This window comes from Alexandromys fortis, unplaced genomic scaffold (genome assembly GCF_014885135.2).
Source record: "Alexandromys fortis isolate MF-2015 unplaced genomic scaffold, M_Fortis_MF-2015_v1.1 scaffold_21, whole genome shotgun sequence".
Lineage (NCBI taxonomy): Eukaryota > Metazoa > Chordata > Mammalia > Rodentia > Cricetidae > Alexandromys > Alexandromys fortis.
Window position 1 is genome coordinate 3,352,030 of NW_026067905.1, and position 21,234 is coordinate 3,373,263.

The 21,234-nt window shown below is 43.3% G+C and overlaps 1 long non-coding RNA gene across 3 annotated transcripts in view; it reads right to left on the minus strand.

Annotated features, from left to right (window-relative positions):
- Window positions 1-21,234, minus strand: part of LOC126497293 (uncharacterized) — a 77,406-nt gene that overhangs the window by 6,510 nt on the left and 49,662 nt on the right. For all 3 annotated transcript variants that reach the window (XR_007590562.1, XR_007590561.1, XR_007590563.1), the window contains one exon: window positions 11,662-11,774. This is a non-coding gene — a long non-coding RNA (uncharacterized lncRNA). The remainder of the gene's footprint in view (window positions 1-11,661; window positions 11,775-21,234) is intronic.

Here is a 21,234-nt window from a genome sequence, read left to right on the forward strand (position 1 = left end):
TTACTATGTTAAAGTTAAAGCCTTTCTTTTTTGTTTAAACAGAAAAAGGGGAAATGATGGAGGTGGGTCTTGTAATAATAAAGAAACTGCCTCGGCCCTCATAGGACAGAAAATTAGGTAGGCGGAGTAGACAGAAGAGAATTCTGGGAAAAGGAAGCTGAGTGAGAGAGTCGCCATGATGCTCCCACGCCAGACAGATGCAGGTTAAGATCCTCCCTGGTAAGCCAGCTCGTGGGCTACACAGAATATTAGAAATGGGTTAGAACAATATGTAAGAGCTAGCCAATAAGAAGATGGACCTAGCCGGGCCAGGCAGTGTTTGAAAGAATACAGTTTCCTTGTAATTATTTTGGGGCATAAGCTAGCCATGCGGGCGGCCGGGTGCCGGGGACGCAGCCTTGCCGCTCCTAATGCAACAGATGTGTGCATATACTGCATGTGTGTATGTACATGCATGTATACATATGTGTTTGTTTAAATGTGTGTGCATATATGTTTTTGTATATGCATGCACAAGTGTATATTACATATGTGTGCATGTATGTGTCTACATAGGTATAGTATGTGTGCATATTCCTGTGTGTTTTTATGTATGTGTATATATTTTTCCCTTTCTCAAGTAGTAAAAGGAAAAGGCAATTAGACTTTGGCTGACAAAATAGCTTAGCAAGTAAAAGTGCCTGCTGCTACCAGATGGTGCAAAGTCAATCCCCAGGACACACATGGTGGGAGTGAAGAATTGACACCCCCAAGTTAATCACAGACCTCCACACTTGGGCTGTGACACACAATCAATCAATAAGTAAATGTGATTTTTTTTATTTTGAAAGAAAGAAAGAAGAAAAGAAAAGAAAAGAAAATTAAACTCAAATCTTTGTTGCTGGAAAAAGAAAACCAAAGCTGTAAGAAGCTGCTCAAGGAAAGTAGAACTCCTTATCACTAGAACAGCGAGCGGTTCTAGACCTGTGGGGCCGCATATCAGAAATTCACACCAAGATTCATTACAGTAGCAAAATTATGGCTATGAAGTAGTAACGAGATAATTTATGATTGGGTGTCAGCACAACATGAAGAACTGTATTAAAGGGTTGTAGCATTGGGAATGCTGGGAACCACTGCCCTAGAGCATAGCAGGACTTTCTCAGCTGTGACTTCTATAGAGGGCACTAAGCCATACGGGTGGCCATATCTTTGACACAGTGCTAATAATGTCAGGCAATTATCAAATTTCCTAAGGATGTTCCTGTAGCAGTCCTCCAAGAAACAGAGAACAGCGGTTCAATGTGGACAACAAAACTGGGGAGCTTAGGTCATCTGTATTCTTGTTTGTTCAACATTCTGGAAGCTCTATTGTCTTTGCCTAGACAGACCAACAAAGAGCTACAGAGTCCAGAGCAGGGGTCCCCTAGTACCTTAAAATGTGTCAAGTTGTATTTAGGTATGTTTTCAATAAAAGTATACACTGAGTGTGTTATTACAGTTACTTTTGCTTAGTGATGACCAAAACACCTAAAAGGCCATCCTAAGGAGGTAAGGCACACACTCACTCACACAATACACATACATGCACTCTCTAGCACATACACACACTGGAGAAGTTCGGAGTTCTGCATCTGGATATGAAGGTAGCAAGAAGAGAGAGAGGGAGAGAGAAAAGGAGAGAGAGGGGGGGGGGCAGAGAACTTAATGTCATGGTAACCAGGAAGTGTGTCAACGGGGAGGATTTTGAGGCTTCAGAAGCCCAAGCCAGACCCAGTAGCGCTCTCTCTCTCTCTCCCTCTCTCTCTTCTTGCTACCTTCATATCCAGATGCAGAACTCCGAACTTCTCCAGTACCATGTTTGCCTGTGTGCTACCATGCTCCCTGTCATGACAATAATTAATCAACTAAACTTCCGAAACTGTAAGCCAGCCCCAAATAAATGCTTTCTAAAAGTTGCCATGGTCATGGTCTCTCTTCATAGCAGTAGAACACTAACTAAGGCAAGTATGTAAAATGTGCACTGGATGTATTACAGCACCAAATGTCCACAGCTGAGGGAAGTGCACCACTGTCAATAGCCACAGTTCATCCATTGTTGTTAGTCATGGCTAGTCCACTGTCATCAGCTACAGTTGGTCCACTGTCATCAGCTACAGTTGGTCCACTGTCATCAGCTACAGTTGGTCCACTGTCATCAGCCATGGCTAGTCCACTGTCATCAGCCATGGCTAGTCCACTGTCATCACCACCACTAGTCCATTATCTGACACTGGAAGAGTTCGAAGCTATGTCCCTGATGCAGAGGGTGTGAGTGCAAGTCATTCCTTTGCAAGATTAAATCAGAAAAAAAAAGAATACACTTGTTTCTGAGATTCAGAAAAAGTATTTACTAGAACAATAAGAAATGTTAAAAACAGAACATGGAACAGCCAAGAGCTTCTTTTGATTTTAATTAATATACAGATCAAGATGTGTCAAGCACAAAATAAAAAAGTGAGGGCTGAGAAATCAGGGAGTAAGCACTGAAGAGCCAGGAAAGGAGGATCACTGGAACTTGGTGGCTGCCAGCCAAGCTAAAACACATGCTCCAGGTGCAAGGGGAAACCCTGCTTTAAAGAATAAGGTAGAGACTAAAACAAGAGGACACCTGATGTCTTTCTCTGTCCTCTGTGCATGTACACATACATACATAAACCTACCCATGCACACATGCATACTTTCCCATAGATGTATACATAGAGCAAACACACACCACACACACACACACACTTACTCTTTCTTTGACTGTTTCCAGGAAATAATTTCTGCCATTCTGCCTGGTGATCATACACACCCAAAGGAGGGTGGGGCTGGGTCATTGTCATTTGAAGACTGATTGACCAGTCTGTGGTGGTCCAATTGTCAACTAGTAGGTAGTGTTACAAAGAAAGTGATTGCTTAAAGAAAAAGCAATGAATTAGACACTTCCTTTCAAAGGACAGAAATAAAACACTGTGGCTAAAATATGAACATAGTGTCTCCTGGATCTACACCTGAAGGAACCTAAGTCAGCACACCATGAGTTAGTAGTTCATCGTGCTGGCTCTATACCGGAAGGAATCTAAATCAGTACACCATGAGATTCCTGCTCATTGTGATTACTGACCTACTATCCATAACTGCCAAGAAGTAGAACACTGTTTGACCTGATAACAAAGGACAATTTATTGTTTCTCTGTGCCTTTGTGTCCTAACCTACAAGGTAGGGATAGAAACTGCAAGCCCACCGTTGGGTTGTTTATTTTCTGTGTGTGTATGGGTGCGTGTGTACCCAAGTACGTATATGTGTATGTGTAGAAAGGAGCAGCAGGCCACTTCCTGCCACCCAACTCCTAGCCACCTGGCTAGCTTATGCCCCGAAATAACAACACACAAATTGTATTCTTTTAAACACTGCCTGGCCCATTAGCTCTAGCCTCTTCTTGGCTAACTCTCATATCTTGCTTTAACCCATATCGAATAATTTGTGTAGCACCACGAGGTGGTGGCTTACTGGGAAAGATTTAACATGTCTGACATGGCGGCTGGCTCCATCACGTCTGCCCTCACTTCCCTTCTTCCCAGCATTCTGTTCTGTTTACTCCACCCACCTATGTTCTGACCTATCAGGCCAAGCCGTTTCTTTATTAATTAACCAATGAAAGCAACAAATAGACAAATGACCTTCCCACATCATGTATGAATGCATGTGTGTGTGTGTGTGTGTGTGCACATATGTGTGAGTGGAAGCCAGAGGACAACCTAAGAAGCCATCTACCTCTGTTTATCCTTAAGAGTTTTTTATTTTATATATATGAGTGTTTGAACGCAGGTATAGATGCACACCACATGCCTGCTTGGTGTCTGTAGAATCCAGAAGAGCATGTCAGAGCCCTTCAAACTGGAGTTACGGATGGTTGTGAGCCACCATGTGAGTGCTAGGAACCAAACCTTAGTCCTCTGTAAAAAGCAGCCAGGAGTCTTAACCAGTGAGCCATCTCTCTGGTGCTCACCTTGTTTTTTGTGACATTTCTCACTGACCTGCAGTTTACCAATTAGACAAGGCTAGCTGGCCCATGAGCTACAGAGACCCACTTGGCCCCACCTTCCCAGTCTGGGAGTTTAAGGCTGCACCACCACTTCCAGCATTTTTACCTGGATTCTGGAGAGGGAAATCAGGTTCCTTGAGCCATCTCCCCAGCCCCTCATCTTGTCAGATGATAGCGTGATTGATGAAATGAGTGTGCTTTTGGTTCTACTATAAACCAGAACTCCTAAACACCCCTCCAATGGCTGCAGTGTCTTGTATCTCAATCTAAGATGTGACCTACAGCGCAGTCTCACTAGCGATAGCTCAGAACAGTGAAGGGAAGCCTTGTGCTGGCATCATCTAAGTCAGATTGAGACTTCGGTCCTTTTAATTCCAAGGATATGACTTATTCTAGGTAAATTCTCTACAAAAAGGGCTTTCCCCTCTAAAACTTCATGGCCACATAACAAATGCAGCAGGAATTCATGTCAGCTAAAGAACATCCCATCGTACATAAACACAGATTTAAAAATAAATAAAACAATGAGCGTCCATATGGAGAACAAGGACAATGAAGATACGTTCATGGTGCAAACTTCACAAAGGATCCTGGGAATGTCTACACAGCTGTGTTGCTTAATTGTTCTACTTTATGCCCAGAATTGTAACAACACCAGGGAAGGGGGGGCTATTCTTTCTGTCTTTTGAAATGTTCAGGGGAAACCTGGTACAGGAGCAGTTCTATTGAAAAATGAGAAAACTGTCTTTGGTCTGGTTCAAGACTAGGGCAGGGGACGGGAGAGATAGAAGGTTCCTGGGACCATGGATTTGATTTCCATTGCCAAGACAGAAAAGGCAGTTATTACATCCAGAAAAAGATGCAATGGACACATAAGATCAGACAACAAAGAAACACAGAGATTAATCCTCAAAGTGTCTCCTGAACCTGCAATTGCCTGCAAGCCTGATTGTGACACCATTTTCTCCACTTAAACCTTCGATGAAAAGGTCCTGATACATTGTAACTTCTCACAGAAAAACATCCCTTCCTTGAAATCAACAATCTCCAGAGATGTAATTTGCCTTCCAGAAAAGAGAACTAGAAACTGAAGTTCCCTAGGGGATGGCAGCAGAAGGGGGTAGCAAGTCGCTCCTAAGTTAAAGACCCAACAAAGCTGACCACAAGCTGACTGCAAAGAGTGGGAATGTTGCGGACCCGGAACCAAAGTGCCTTGGGCTATCTTCCACCTCTTCACAACCTTCTGTCCTGCTTCTGTGTTTGACCTTGGACTATCGTCCACCCCCTCGCAGCCCTCCACTGCCTGCCTCTGTGTTTGACCTTGGTGACTACCAAGTAAAATCTTTTGGAATGTATTAACTTACAGAGCACTGGATTCCACCAACCCAGAAACTAAACAATGTCATCAGACAGCAAAGGAGATGGATAGCAGAGAGTCTCCCACCAACCTGCAGACTAGAGCATTTGAAATATGCTTTGATTTCAGACTTTCTTTTGTCCTATAAGTATAAAAACAAAAGCTTAAAGAAACCCTTTATACATTACCTAAATCCATAATCCTAGATCATGTTCGCCCATATTTAACTAAAACATGATTACTCATGCTTGGATTCCTGGACAAAGAGAGAGAGAAATAATCTTTTATTTCCAATGAGATGAGGGCTTGCTCTTCATCAACAGAACAGAAATCCATAATGTCCCGTGCAGGTTTGATTGACACATACACCTAGTCAGTTTGCTCCTGGAATGATGTAATGTGTGTCATTCAGTGTAGAGAAAAAGAAGGAACATTCTAGAAGAGAGCACTCAGAGCCGAAGAATCAGCACAAGTAATAAGGGACTGTGAGTCTGACCAGCTGGGGTCAGTCCCAGTTCTGTGACCAACTGGGTCATCTTGAATAAATCATAAATCCTCTCTAGCCTTTAGTCCCTGAGTAGCACAAAGCAGGGCTGACAGCAAGACCTACGTAAGGGTTTGGTGTACGGGGTAAGAGAGCATAGGAGGTAACACTTCTGTAAACTCTTAGGTGTCATCTGAGTTCACTAAGATTGCTTGGTAAGCCACTGCGTTTCATCCTCCTCAAAACTGTGACTTTCTCAGAATTCAGTAAATCTAGCTGGTGTTGAGGCACCTAGATTTTTTCAAGGCTCCACAAATGGAAAAAATGTCATCTCATAGAAATTAGGATATATTCCTCTAGCTAGTGGTGGAGATGCTTAGAAAATGGCTACCGGGCTGATGCAGCAATGAGCACAGCCGCAGCACATCAGCTGCATGCTCTACTTATGCATCTGCACACCAAACCTCAACAGTGAAGAGAGCTGTGTTTGCTTGCCACTTAAAGGAGAGTTACCACCAACAGAGTGAAAAAGAAAGGCGACAACAGAGTGAAACACTAACAGTATGAGTCCCTTCGGCAGCATAGGAGAGATGCTTCAGCAGTTAAGAGCACTTGCTGCTCTTCAGAAGAACTGGGTTCAGTTCCTAGCACCTACATGGTGGCTCGCAACCATATGTAACTCCAGTTCCAGGGCATCTGATACCCTTTTCTGGCCTCCACGGGCACCAGGCACGCATGCAGCGCACAGACATATGTACAGGCAAACATTTAAAAATAATAAAATGTTTTTAATTGAGTTTCCTTTTTGCCAGTCTCAGATAAAGATTCTCGCAGAAATTCTGTGGCAGGAGTGGGGAGAAGACCCCACGGGTGAGAGTTCTTGTTGCCTATGGGTGCGGACCTGAGTTTGTGGCTGCCTGAAGCTAGTCAACAGATAACTGACGTCTTTTAGGGGAGGCAGAGTCAGTTTTCCTTAAGGGTGTGGCCTCTGGTGGGTCAACCACACTCCAATGGATGGCCCCACACCCATGAGTATAGGCACGGTATTAACCAGACTCAGAGGGTTAGCAAAAGAATAAATAAATACATAAGAGAGCGGGCAGCTAGGAAAGGGTGAGAGTGGAGCTGGGAGGAGTCAGGGGAAGAAGGAGTTAGATATGACCAAAATACTTTGCATGGAATTCTCAAAACATTAACACAAATGCTGCATGTTTTAAAAATACTGAGCCTTAATGATCGGGAAACCATTCCATCCAGCAAGTTTATGGGAAGCGAAGGTGTGTGGAGAAATGATGCAGGGCAGAGAGTTCTACGTACATCAAGAACAACATACCAGAGACGCAGTGCTGTCAACATGACCATCACATGGCCCCCGTGAGTCATCAGTGATGTCTGAATGTGGTGACCAGGGACGTCTCAAGGGTGTAGCAGTGTCACGTAGAGCACAGTTCTGCTGAAGCCACAACCAGAAAGCACTGGGGCACACCATGATGTGACAACGACCCCTTGGGACAACATGAGTGCAATCAACAGGAAGCACACTGGCCCCATCTAAAGAGGCATCTCTCTCCTTCCTGACCACATCTGTACACGCTCCTTCTAGTTATCCCGAAACTAACTCATCAACAGATTCTAACTGGCAGGCATGAGACGAACAGGAAGCCCCTCTGCCTCAACTGAACTCATCTATAAAAGTTTCTGGCCTCCTATCTTAGAATGGCATCTGCAACAGGTCTTAGAAAGTTGTCATTAATGCCACCTTCCATTCTCACTAAGAGCTCAATAGCGTATGTGGTGGTTAATATAGACTGTCAACTTCAAAAGATCAAGAGTTTTCCAGGAGTCAAGTCTTTGTGCACGTCTGCAAGGGAGTCTTTAGAGAGGCTTATTTGAGGTGGGAAGACACCCCCTCCCATGTGTGAGCAGCATCATTGCCTAGGGTGAGGTCCAAGACTGAATTAGAAGGAGAAAGAGAATTGAGCCCAGGATTCACCTGTGTTTCCTGACTGTGGATGTATTGACCAGCTGCCTCAAGCTCATATCCACACACCCTTCACTATGGAATAAGCCCTCCCGCCATTACGCTGCTTAAGGTCAGGTCTTCGGTCTCAGCAACAAACAATGGTATGTATTTTTGCATTTGCAAAAAGAGAGCTGGAAGACTTTAGAATGAGAAAGTATGGTGAATAAAAAAAAAAACTTTAAAAAAAAAAGAAAACTGGGGCTGGGGAGACAGTTCAGTGGATAAAGCACTTCCCCCACCCTGGTCATGAGGACCAGAGTTTGCATTCCCAGAGCCCACGTAAAAGCTGAGCAGGAATGGCAGCTGCCTGCATCAGGGTATTCAGGAAGCAGAGATGGGATCTTCAGGACAGCATGATTAGCTGGAGTTGGAATATGGAAGGGGAGAGAAGTGGGTTTAGTAAGACACCCCGTCTCAATAAATCAAAAAGTAGACAACAACCAAGGAAGACAACCACATCAACCTCAGGATCCATACTCACATCCACACAGGTGTATATACACAGACATGTGTGCCCACATACACACAAATACATGTGTGTATGTGTATATAACACACACTTCTACATGTGCCAAAATTAAGAAAGGAAGAAAAGAACTGAGCATAAAATGACAGTCTTCATTAGGATTCAACCACCATCCCAAGGTACCATAGAGCCAGAAACCATGATCCTGAAGGTGTATCTAAACGAGACCTGTGAACCCACACTCAGAGTGATGGTATGAGGATATCTGAGCTGAAATAACAGTTTCCATAAGTTCTGTACATGGTAGAGGTGGGGAGGAAAGATGGAAAGATGAAGAGAGAGATGGGGGAAGAGATGAAGGGATAGGAAGCATGGTCTAGCTTGTGCCGTAAATCTCAGCTATGACATATGGCATCTGTTCCTTCTGGAATTTTTAATGGCTTCCAAGTTCATAAATCTATGCACTTCCACACTGTCAGCGTGTGCCGTGATGTTAAGCCGCAGAACCATATGTCAAAATCCAGCACCTAATGTTTGTCTTCCAAGTTTTCTTTCCTCAGATCTCTGCCACCATCCGCTCACTGCTCATTTATAACATTTTATATGCTGTGATTCCCGTCCTGGGAAGGCGAAACCAGAGCTGCAGATCCACTGTATTCAGTCCCGGCCTCTGAAACTCACAGGACTTACCAGCTTGTATTCTCTCCATTAGCAGTCCCTTCAAGGCCCTGTGTCACAGCGTCTGACATGACACGATATTGTCATTTACAAAATTCAAACTCTAGAACCACACAGGGCTGGAGAGGTGGTTCGGTGGTTCAGAAAACACATACTGTTCTTGCCAGGACCTGTGTTCAGTTCCCATGCACATTAGGTAGGTCCCAGTCATTCATCTATAACTCCAGCTCCAGGGACCCCAACTCCCTCTCCTGCAGTTTCAGATATCATACAAAGGCACAAACCCACACCACACATCTATAAATAATTAAAAATAAAAACAAACCTCCTTTTATAAAGAGCCTCACAGCTAAATTAGAAGAGAATTGTAGCAACAACTCACACAGTGATTTAATAAACTTTATGATTTTTTTTGTTAGGTCTCCTTCATAGCGGTTGCTGGCCAGATGCAACCCACATTGGATACACCTAGAATAACTGTTATTATTTCTTAGTTTTTTGTTGCTTTAAATTCTTCTTTATTTCATATGCACACATTTGACCTCAAGAACTGACTGTATAATAACGACTTTAACAAATAAACTCGAGTGCCTGGGCCTACAGTAGTTGAACTTGAATATCTTAATTCGACAAAGGCCACAGATCCCTGCGTGTACTGTAGATTAGCAATCTGGGGCTTTTTGAAGGATAAAATCAGGCTAGTGTCCAATCACTAAGTAGCCAAGCCACTAAAGACAAACAAGGGGTGATCCTGTCCTCAACACGCCTGCAGCCTGCAATGCTCTCCACCAAACCTCCCACTACAATTGTCTCCACCACCCATATCACTTCTGTCTCCCCCGCCCTACTGCTGGGATTAAAGGCGTGTGATCCCATCACTTGCGTGAGCTCTGTTCCTCTTTTAGACAGATTTAATCTTGTATAGCCCAGAGTGGCCTTGAGTCCTGGGATTAAAAGTGTGTGCCACCACTGCCTGGCCTCTAGTTGCTGAGCTCCACACTCTGATCTTTAGGCAAGCTTTATTTATTAAAATACAAATAAAATATCACTGTAATTTGATTCTACCAATAAAGATTTGTGACCCAGATGCTGGAGTGAAAACCTGCTCATCCAACATCCCTGAAAAAGCTCTTTCTTCCTATGCCATCTCAAATAAAAAACCTCAAACTGAATACCCCCTTCTATTTCCTGTGTGTCTATCCACCCTCCTGACTCCCCTCTTCTGTCTATCACTTTCTTCTAACAATTTTATCTTCACTTCCTGCCGACTGGTTGCCTGTTCTGCCTCTTGACCTATGGTTGATCTAATTTAATCCTGTTTACAGTATTCAAGCAGGAAGCACTTGGATGAAAGGTGTGTGCTAGCGCTGAGCCACACCACCACTAGAAACGTGTTTTCCCATTAAATAACGCACAATCTCGGGGTGTACACATAATCCTGCAACAAATCCAAATCCTCTGCAAGAGCAGCTAGTGCTCTTAACCACTGAGCCATCTCCTCAGCTCCCAGTTTCCTTTAGAGAGCAAATGGCTGCACGCTGCAAGACTATGTTGTCACTGGCACACAAGCAATTAATTTTCCTTAGCAAAAGCAACGGCAGCACCAGTTACTAATGTATATTGGAAGTGAGGGAATAAATTTCAATTATAAACCACCAAAACATTCTCTCTCTCTCTCTCTCTCTCTCTCTCTCTCTCTCTCTCTCTCTCTCTCTCTCTCTCNCTCTCTCTCTCTCTCTCTCTCTCTCTCTCTCTCTCTCTCTCTCTCTCTCTCTCTCTCTTACTCTCTCTCTCTCTCTCTGTCTCTCTACACAAAACTAAAGTAAAAGATCCTCCAAATCTTTGAAGCCATTTTTAAAAATAAATTATGCGATGATCTAGTATGCATATGCCTCTTAGGCATTTGCACAGTGGTAAATATGAATGAACCACTAACACTCATGTGTCCTTCCTGAGCCCCACTCCCGCTGTGGCCTGTCTCAGGCCGGTAGCATCATGCTCCCACTACAATGCTGGGAGGAGAGCTATCCAATGGGCTCCCACAACTTGAACCCAGCAGGGCTGAAGCAGAAGACACATGCAGCTACAAAACTCAGCCGTCTGAGCACCACATTGGGAGGAGAGAGCCAAAGTGAATCAATCAGGGATGCTGTTTTCCTCCGCCTCACAGTTGCTTCAAGGGGGTGTTTGCTGATTTACATTCATCATTTATCACAAATCCCACTCCAAGAGAGACACTGAGAAAAGCTCTCTAGAAGGACACGGTGGGGACGGTCCATTGTCTGGGCGACGTCTTAATAGCCCCATTAGTGTTATTGATTCGAACAAATCACTTAACATAAATTAACCCAGGGACTCTCTCTGGCATCCCGCAGGAGTAGGTAGGCAAAGAGTGGAAATTCTACCTTATAGGAAGCTGAGCGGTTCTGAGAGCAGGAGAAATCAAGTTTGCAATACAGCACTGAGCAGCAATAAGCATTTGGCACTGTAGGAGAGGCCCACTCCTGCCAGAAAAAGCGCTTGGTTCCCACACATGCTGCAGTCTCAGCTCCCACTGAAATCCAGCCGATCTGCCACCCAGCAGGAGCTCGGAGACCCACTTACCCTAAACAGCTAGAAGTGGCAGCCTGTAGACTTGAGTCTTCTGTGGCCTCTTCCAGTATCATCACCCATTCTAAACACGTATGACTAAAGGAGGTAGCCACATAGAACAGACCCTGTTGGGGAGAAGTTAGCATGAGTCTTTTTTTTCTTTTTTCTTTAATTGATTTTATTGAGCTCTACATTTTTCTCTGCTCCTCTTCCTTCCTCTCCCCTCCCCTTCAACCTTCTCCCAAGGTCCCCATGCTCCCAATTTATTCAGGAGATCTTGTCTTTTTCTACTTCCCATGTAGATTAGATTTATGAATGTCTCTCTTAATGTCCTCATTGTTGTCTACGTTCTCTGGGATTGTGATTTGTAGGCTTCTTCTCTTTGCTTTATGTTTAAAAAACACTTATGAGGGCTGGAGAGATGGCTCAGTGGTTAAGAGCACTGCCTGCTCTTCCAAAGGTCCTGAGTTCAATTCCAGGCAACCACATGGTGGCTCACAACCATCTGTAATGAGATCTGGTGCCCTCTTCTGGCCTGCAGATATACACACAGACAGAATATTGTACACACAATAAATAAATAAATAAATAAATAAATAAATAAATAAATAAATATTAAAAAACCACTTATGAGTGAGTACATGTGATAATTGTCTTTCTGGGTCTGGGTTACCTCACTCACTATGATGTTTTCTAGCTCCATCCATTTGCCTGCAAATTTCAAGATGTCATTTTTTTCTGCTGTGCAGTACTCCATTGTGTAATGTATCACATTTTTCTTATCCATTCTTCAGTTGAGGGGTGTTTAGGTTGTTTCCAGGTTCTGGCTATGACAGACAATGCTGCTATGAACATAGTTGAGCACATGTTTTTGTGGTACGATTGAGCATCCTTTGGATATATATCCAAAAGTGGTTGGTGTGGGAGATCCTTCTGTCTATGTGTTGTTTTTATTGGTTAATGAATAAAGAAACTGCCTTGGCCTGTTGATAGGGCAGAACTTAGGTAGGCAGGAGGACAGAACTGAATGCTGGGAGGAAGAAGGCATAGTCAGAGAGAGAAGCCATGGATCCGCTGCCAGAGATGGACATGCTAGAACTTTGCTGGTAGGCCATGACTGTGTGGTGATGCACAGATTAATGGAGATGGGCTAAATTATAATGTAAGAGTTAGCCAATAAGAAGTTAGAGCTAATGGGCCAGGCAGGTGGGACAAACAAGCAGGCACTCCCTACTACAAATGGTATTGTTGAGTCTTGAGGTAGGTTGTTTCCTAATTTTTCTGAGAAGTCACCATACTGATATCCAAAGGGGTTGTACCAGTTTGCATTCCCACCAGCAATGCAGAAGTGTTCCCTTTACCCCACAACCTCTCCAGTATAAGTTGTCATCAGTGTTTTTGATCTTGGCCATTTTTATAGGTATAAGATGGAATCTCAGAGTTGTTTTATTTGCATTTTTCTGATGACTAAGGATGTTGAACATTTCCTGAAGTGTCTTTCAGCCATTTTAGATTCATCTGTTGAGAGTTCTCTGTTTAGGTATGTGCTTCATTTTTTATTTGATTATTTGGTCTTTTGCTGACCAATTTCTTGAATTCCTTGTGTAGTTTGGAGATCAGTCCTCTATCTGATGTGGGATTGGTGAAGATCTTTTTCCATTCTGTAGGCTGTTGTTTTGTCTTATTGACTGTGTCCTTTGTTTCACAGAAGGTTCTCAGTTTCAGGAGGTCCCATTTATTAATTGTTTCTCTCAGTGTCTGGCTACTGGGGTTATATTTAGTTAGCATGAGTCTTAACCCTCTTGTCCATAGAATAAATGACTTTTTCCCTTTTTTCAAAGAAATCCTTCTGTGTTCTGAATTCCCTGAGAGAAAAAATAACATATTTTAGGTTTCAGATCCATAGACCTGACCTGTTGAGGCCAACCTGACAGATAAGACTTCATAGCTGTGGCAGGACTTAGCTTGAGGTGTGCATCTATGGAATTCAATGCCTTATTTAGAAGTTCCCCCTTACAAGGCCTCTGTCACCCTGACACAGGTCCATGGGGGCCTTCAGACTGAACATTTCCACAGGGTGTCTACTCTATGGCACTCCCAACAGGAAGAAGCCAGCCGAGTGGATAAGAGTGGACAGGAAGGTCCTGTGCCTCTAAGGAACTTCAGCCTCTGCATCTGGCTCCAGAAATCCACAAAAATACAGCTCCTGGACACGCCAATGTCACGTAAAATTTGCTTGAAGCCCTTACAGAGGAACAGGTATTATCTCTGCCCCTGCAGGTCAGCCTCTGCAATGGTCAGCCTCTGCAGGGATCTCCCTGAGCCATGGGTTACAAAAGCAGAGGCATGGTGGGTGACTCCACGTGGGACCCTAAGGAGAGCTAGGCTTCCAAGGTCGGAAGTTAAGAGCACTGAGCTCAGGAGAATGCTAGGGGACTAGAGAAGACAGAAGCTTGTTGCTCCCACAGCCCCTAGAAGCATCAGAACTTCTGTGACAGTGACTGGGTCCCTGCACAGCCTGGAGAATTGGGTCAGTTCCTGACTGAGGATGTGAATGAAATGACTGACCATCTTCTCCTGGACCTCACACACTTAAGTACAGAATATCTCAGCCATATCAGCTAAAAGGGAAAAACAGAGGCCCTAGTCCAGTTCTGGTCCATTTCTATCCCTCTGTTTTTTGCCACTCTGAGAGTGGTAAAGAAGTTACCTCAATAGAAACTGCCTGAATTTGGATAATCTGATAACGAGGCAAATGCCTGCATCCATTTCATTTGATCTTAACAATGATAAAATTAGATGCTTTTGTTTTTATCTGTCATGCTGAATACTTGAAATTCTTTGACAGCAGTAGGACGGGCATCTAATAATCTCCTGACTTTAGGCTAAGTAGACACCCTGTTCTAGACACACACACACACACACACACACACACACACCATTCTTCTCCGTGTTCCCTGACTACAAATACCTCCAAAGCAAAAGTGCTGACCACACAAAAAGCCGACTTTAGTTAACTAGCTTAGCACTTTGATGTTTTACACCTGCTATGTCTCCGTATGCTTGCTTTGATTGAATTAAATCAAATTAAAGATGCAAGCACCCCTCTTTAAATGACCAATTTCTACGAGAAATATCTTTCCTATACACCTTCTTTTCTGATGTGGGCACAGTGAGTCATTGCCGAAGCCAGAGCTCCTTTGTATATAAAGCTTATGAAATAAACCCCAAATGGCAATGCCTGGTGAAAGAATCATCTCTACCAATAATCCCTCTCCTTCCAGCCCACCTGTAAAGAGGTTGTGATGCTAACAAGGCTGGATCAGCTCCATGCTGAAGAAGGTGGGCTGTGTTACCGACTTTTCAAACTTACTTTCTCTAATTGTGCCTCAAGAAGGCAATGAAGGTAGAGATGGCTCGGTGTCTGACATGTTTGTTGTGCCAGCCTGATGACCTTTTTGGTGACAACAGGTTAGACACCAGATTAGACCAGTTGTTTAATGATTTTGGGCCTTCCTTGATTTCCTCATCTGAAACTTCCTGGCTACCCTGAGCTGATCACTACCTCTCCTTGGGGTCCTAAGATTTTGATTCTGAGATACTGTGAAGGCCCTGGAACAAAGGAAGGAAGGGACATTGTTCCAGTTCTATTGTACGCCCAGCTGTGCTTATCAGATTAAGATTCTGCGCTCATAGACAAGGGAGAAAAGACGGTTTAGAAATTCACATTTGCTGGAAAAGCAACACATCGCTGAAGGAACTATAGAATGCTTCTGTCCATTAATCCACTTTCCCACAGTAAAAATAACCTTTGTTACAAGACTGTATCTGAATAGAAATACGAAAACGCAGTCCTCAACAGTTTCTGAACCAAACCCTGCAGAACTCATCATGGGCTCATTCTTTCCTATGAGCACCAAGGTAAGGGCGCCATCTACTGGCCTGATTCCCTAGTAGCAGCCCCATAACCTCGTGAAGTTTTTTGGAAATTATCTATTAACTTTCAAATTTTGAGTCTACACTCTGCTTTGATGAAAACTTGATTTTTCAGCTAGAATGCAAAAGGTCTCTTGTCTGAATATTGAGAACACACAAAGCATTGCTCTGAAATGAGAAACGTATTTGCTTTTCACACTACAATAGTGAAGGTGCCAAAAGCCGGATGGACTTGCTTTCTCTAAATGCTCTTTCAGAAGCCAAGGACAGTGGGGATGGCTCAGTGTGTAAAATGCTTGTTTGTACAAGCGTGATGACCCGAGTCCAAATGTCCAGTGCCGTAGTGGACGTGTAACCTAGCAATGGAAGGCAGAGATGGGCAGAAGCCTGGAGTCCATTGGCGGGACAGTTTAGTTAAAGTGAGCTCTAGGCTCAGTGAGAGAGCCTGTCTCCACAAATGATGCAGGCAGCAGCTAACGAAGACAATCAGCTGCCATCAACCCCTAGTCTTCTCTTGCACGCACGTACACACACAGAGAGAGAGAGAGAGAGAGAGAGAGAGAGAGAGAGAGAGAGAGAGAGAGAGAGAGAGAGAGAGAGAGAGGTGCTGGCCTCTCGGCGGTGTTTATATGGTAAACAGTGCCAATTATCAAATCTTCTTTTAACAGTAGCCACCTGAGTGGCCACTCCACCAACAGAGGTCAGTTGGGGAAGAAAAGAAAGAGTTTGTAGGAAAAGTCCAACCCCAGAGTAAAGCCTAATTCTCTGCTCCATCAGACTCCAGGCAGCGGGACAAGGCCAGCGTTTTCTGTGACCCTCCACCAGGAGTGCAGTGACATTACTATCTGGGCCACCAGGAGCACTTTGATCCTCCCTACTTCCTCAAAACTTTCTTCTTGCAAAACTCTCTTTTAAGAGCAATCTCGCTGCTTCTGGATATGCTCAAAAAAAAAATGTTTGACATAAAAACAAAATTCTTCAGTTCCTTACTCAATTAAATCTGAGGTGATTCCAGGACAATTTACTTCACTGGCAGAATGTTAGATAACTGTTCAACATGGTCCGAAGGAAGTATGGAAGAAGGATGGAATGATTTTACATAGATAGAAAACCCTGTTTCTTTTTAATATTTATTTACAGTGTAAAATTCCGTGTGTGAATGTGCACATGTGCCACAGTACACATGTCGGGTCAGAGGACAAGCTTCCTGAGTTTGTCTGTTTTTCCACCGTGGGTTCTGGGCACTGAACTCAAGCTGAAAGACATACACACCAATGCTTTTACCCCCTGAGCCATCTAAACAGTTCTTTGTTGTTGTTGTTGTTGTTGCTGCTGTTGTTTCTAGAAAGAAGGTCTGTCTCCCTCTAGAGTCCTGGCTGGCCGAAGACTCACTATATAACCCACACTGTCCTGGAACTCAAGGCAGTCCTCCTGCCTCAGTCTCTCAATTCCTGGGATTACAAATGTGCACACCATACCCTAATGTGATGATGCCATTGCTATTTCTGCAAAAAAAAAAAAAGTCACAAAATTAAGCTTGTAGAGAAAAATATAATTGCTCCAAGCAGATTGGTTTCGATATTGCCAAGAAGCCAGTAGACAGATTAACACCATCCTCGGCCTGCTTGCTGACTTTCTGCCCAGCCTTTGTAAGACAGTGAAAATATTATGACAGTTTGCTGACTCTCGGCCTGAAAGGTATAATTTTCTCAGGAGATCATTCTGGGATATTATTTGGAAAAGCCAACTATTGAAACAGTAAATCAGACAACTGGAGTGCTCTAAGCCAATTTAGGCATCAACAGAGGCAAAGTGTGTGCAGAAGAAACCAAAGCCCAACTCATCTGTTCAACGATGATGCTGATTGTGTTGTTTTCTTATGTACAAATCACTTATAGGCTATGTGCTAAATTAAAACTTTACTAATCAAGGATTGCTCTGGCTGATATTAGTGGCATATTTTCACACCTTCTCTACCTGGTACCGGCATGTTGTGTGTGAAGTTCAGTCTCTGGTTCTCAGAGATTGTGTGACTCCGGACTTCTCAACATACTAATGACAGGGCTGTGAAGACACACAGCCACAAGAACGCAGGGAACCACCATCATGAGTTTGCACCAAGTTGATGGCAATAGTCAGTTCAGAGACATTAAGTCCCATAAAGTATGCTTCATACTGGAGATACCACAGGTCATGTATAGTAAAAGCATCAGACCAAGGGCTAGTTCAGGTTTGCATTGTATTTCAGATTAAAATGCTACCCACATATTACTTTCTTTGTCTTTCAGGATACTCTGGGACACACAGACCATTTTAAACACTGCTCAGGGCCACTCCCTTGGCATTTTACAACTGAGTTCCTGGGTTGTTCATTGAAGAACTTACTACAGTGAATCTAAATACCCAGAATAATCTGTTAGAGAGATACTAGCAAACGCTGTACTATAAACAACAGGCCGCAGGATGCTGCTGTCTGCTAAAATTACCACACAACCACGATGAAGTGATCAGCCACCCACTTGGCTGCTGTGGCCTAGCAGAGCAAGTGACCATGGATGGGTGTTATATACAGCCTTTTCTCCCTACACTAAGGGGTGCCAGCAAGGAGTTAATGATCTCTGTTTTCCTGCTTGAGGTTGAGATTGGTTCAGAGTTAGGGAGTACAACCTAGGAAAATCTCAAAGAAACTCAAGAAAGGATATACTCCCTCACAGACCGCAGATAATGGCTTTTTTCATTAATTGCCATGGCCTGAGAATGGGACCTGAAGAGTAAGCATGATTGAAAATCTCTGTAGTGACATCTGCTGTCCAGGTCACAAGACAAAATGTATCGGTGACTTTTCTTATCACTGGGACAGTACCTGAGAAGAAACAGCCTCGGGGAGAGGGTCTCACTGGGGTCACGGCTGAGAGCTGGGGAAGGTTTGGAGCTGGGAGAGTGAGGTGGTTGGTCATATTGTGCCACAGTTAGAGAGAAGAGTAATTCGAACACTCAATTCTCTTTCTCTTCCCCCTTTTATTCAATCAGGGACTCCAGCCCATGGGACAGTGCCACACACGCTCAGGGTGGATATCCCCACCTTGGGCGAGCCTCTCTGGAAACACTCTCACAGGTAGACATCCAGAGATGTATCACCTATGGGATTTTAGATCTAGTCAAGCTGACAATGAAAATTATCATTACGATAACATTATGATATTCTCAGTATTACACCATGATCTTCTCTAGTTTAAAAGAGCATTTGTGATTGACTACAACAGGAATATTAAAACTGCAGAGACAGATATTGAGGCTCAACCTGAAAACCAGAAAAACAAAGCCGTCAAGGCACTAGAGAAGTCTTACCTCTAGCAAGGCTGGGCATCCACAGACTAAGCAGACTAAGTGGGGAGAGCCTTTCTCTCCTCCCATTTTATGTTCCCTCTAGTGTTGGGATTAAAGGCGTGTGACTCCCTAGTGCTGGGATTAAAGGTGTGAGGCACCACTATCTGGATTTGTTTCTGCATTGATCTTGTGTAGCCCAGGGTGGCTTTGAACTCAGAGAGCTCCATCTGCCGCTATCTCCCAAATTCAGAGATTAAAGGTGTGTGCCACCACTGCTTGCCCTCTAGTGGCTTAGCTTTGCCCTTCTGATCTTTAGGCAAGCTTTATTTATTAGAACATAAATAAAATATTTATTAAAACATAAAATAAAATTTCATTTGCTTGTTTGTTTAGATTTCGAGTCTCACTACGCAGCCCTGGCTGGCCTCGAACTCTCTATGTAGACCAGGCTGGCCTCAAACAGAGATTGGCCTAACTTTGCTTCCTGGAGCGTTGGGGTAAAAGGCGTGCTCCACCATGTCAGCCCATTTGTGGTTGGTTTTCATTGTCAACTTGGCTGGATGAAGAAATGTCTACCATATCAGAGAGCCAACCCTAAGAGTGCTTCCAGAAAGGACCATCTGACATCTATCTACAGTGTGCTTAGTGCAGAACTAAGGTCCTAGGTACAATCAAAGGAAAAGGGAGACTCTAGAGAAAACCAGTAGCCAACACCTTCATATCTCACTGTCTCTCTTTTCCTTGCTCTCCTTTCCCTCAGTATGTGTGAGGGTGAAGGGGGTCTGATCTTCTGGGATGTGAGCAAGCATCCACCATATACTCCAGCTCCGTGGAGCAGCACCACCATGCCTTCCCCACCATGATGGACTGGAGCCCCTCAAACATTGAGCCCAAATAAGTGGCTTCCTGATAGGTATTTAATTATAGCAATAAGCAAGGCAATTAGTATGTGATTTACTCCTCTAACAGCACTGAGATATAGCTCCATAATGTCGTTTTACAAATGAGACAGAAAGGCTAAGCAGTATATAATACTGTAGTATCTCAAACTTAGGAATCCAAAGCTCAGAGACTATGTTTATTTGTATATGATACTGTCTGCGTATATTCCTCCCTGATCTTTAAACTATTTGATAGCCTGTACTACAGACATCTAAGTATGTGACTGAAAGACAAACGAGGAAGAAGAAATGAGGGAAATGTCTCACAAATAAATTTTGAAGTTTCAGAGATGGCTACATGGTTAAGAGCACTTACTGCCCCTTCCTTGGGGCCTGAGTTTGCTTCCCAGCTCCCATGTTGGGCAGCTCACAACCACCTGTAACTCCAGCTTTGGGGGAACTGGCACCCTCTCCTGGCTTCCATTGGCACCAGAACTCATAGACACATACCCACACACAGCCACATGCACACACCACAATTAAAACTCATTTAATGGTTGGTTTAGGGTTGAGAGGATGGGGAATTATTTTATGGATTTAGGGGTATTTCCAAAAAAAAGGGGGGGATTAACTGGTTTGATGGGATGATTGGTATTTGTGAGTTACTGTTTTTAGAAAATTGTATTGGTATTGTTTCCTGTATATTGATATATTGAATATTGAATGTGAGTGTTCCTACTTCTATTTTTGTATAAGAGTATGCTTATAACTTTGTCTATATTGTATTGATACATCTACCATATTACAATGTACATTTCTACCTCTGATACTATTTATATAATAACATTGTTTAAATTTGATATGTAATGACATTGTTTACAGTTGAAGATCATTATCTTCATATATTGCACAGTTGTTTATTCTTTTAGTCTTTAAGTTAGATAGGTATTGAGAATTATATGTTTGTCATATTTATCTTTAGGTTAATCAGGTTTTTTAGATACATAGAGATTATATTTAGTATAGATAGTATAATCTTCAGCCTCTTCGAAGAGCTGTAGAAAATGGCCTTTAATCTAACCTAGAATTCTGTGCCAAAGAGACACAATTACTCCTGGCAAAGCCACTCTACTCCCGAGAGAACGTTGAGCACCAAAGACACTCCACTGGGAGCTTGTCTTCTTGGCAGAACTGGCCTTTGGGTTAAGAAAAGCACATACCTCAACTACTGACAAAGATACAGAATATCCATAAGTGGATGAAACGGGATTGCCTTATCTTGCCAAGACAGGGTAGGATAGTTCTAAGAAAGTTCCTTGCCTTTAATAATGGTATGTCAGTTATGTTAGGCCTTAGCCAAAGTTGGTTGACTCAACATTACAAACAAGACTTTGGGTGATTGCCCATGTAGTCAGTTGTCTCTGTCATTTGTTGCACGTTT